This window comes from Alligator sinensis, unplaced genomic scaffold (genome assembly GCF_000455745.1).
Source record: "Alligator sinensis unplaced genomic scaffold, ASM45574v1 scaffold1258_1, whole genome shotgun sequence".
Classification (NCBI taxonomy): Eukaryota; Metazoa; Chordata; order Crocodylia; family Alligatoridae; genus Alligator; species Alligator sinensis.
This window is the reverse complement of record NW_005842520.1, coordinates 337715-338440: the sequence shown is the minus strand read 5'-3', so window position 1 is coordinate 338440 and position 726 is coordinate 337715.

Here is a 726-nt window from a genome sequence, read left to right as displayed (position 1 = left end):
CACACTGCTTCGTGCCTTTCTCGTTTTCCTGGCCGGGTGCCGCAATACAAGAGGACGAGCGCGCGGGGGCTGGGCAGTGTCACGGCAGAGCCCCCCTGCCCGCCACGGGGCTGGGGATTTGTGCTTGGACCCACTCGCCGGCAGTCGGAGCCCGGGCAGGGCAGCTCTGCCCGCTCTGCTCCCGCTGGCAGCGCAGCAGTGACCGCCCCCCGCAAACTTCCCCTGTGCTAATCCCACCCCCCACACCTCTGGCTGTGCCCCGGAGGAGAGGCCCGCTCCCGCGCTGTCCCCAGGGCCCGGACGGACACAGGGGCGCTCTGCTTTGCCCAGAGCCCAAAGCTTCACCAAATCCTCCCGCCCCGGGGGCGCCTTGCACAGTGCGCGGCCGCGCTCCGTAGCCTGGCGCCCGAAGGGAGGGCAGACGGGGAGAGCCTCGTTTTCTGATCACACGCCGCCCTGGACCTCAGGCTCTCGGCTAAAGCGATGTTGGGTCCCCCCGGGGCATTCCCGCGAGCTTCCCCGGGGAACCACCCTGCGCGAGCGGCGGCAGGCGGCGCGGAGCCTGCGCGGGTCCCGCCCCCTCCTGCGGCCCCGACGGTGTCCCCCTCCCGGCCCTCCCCCTCTCCCCGCTCAGGGGCTCGGGAACTTCACTGCAACTTTTGGAAACGCGGCTGAGCTGAAATCCCGTAGTCCGGCCCGTCGGGGGCTGCAGGGCTGGGGCCCCGG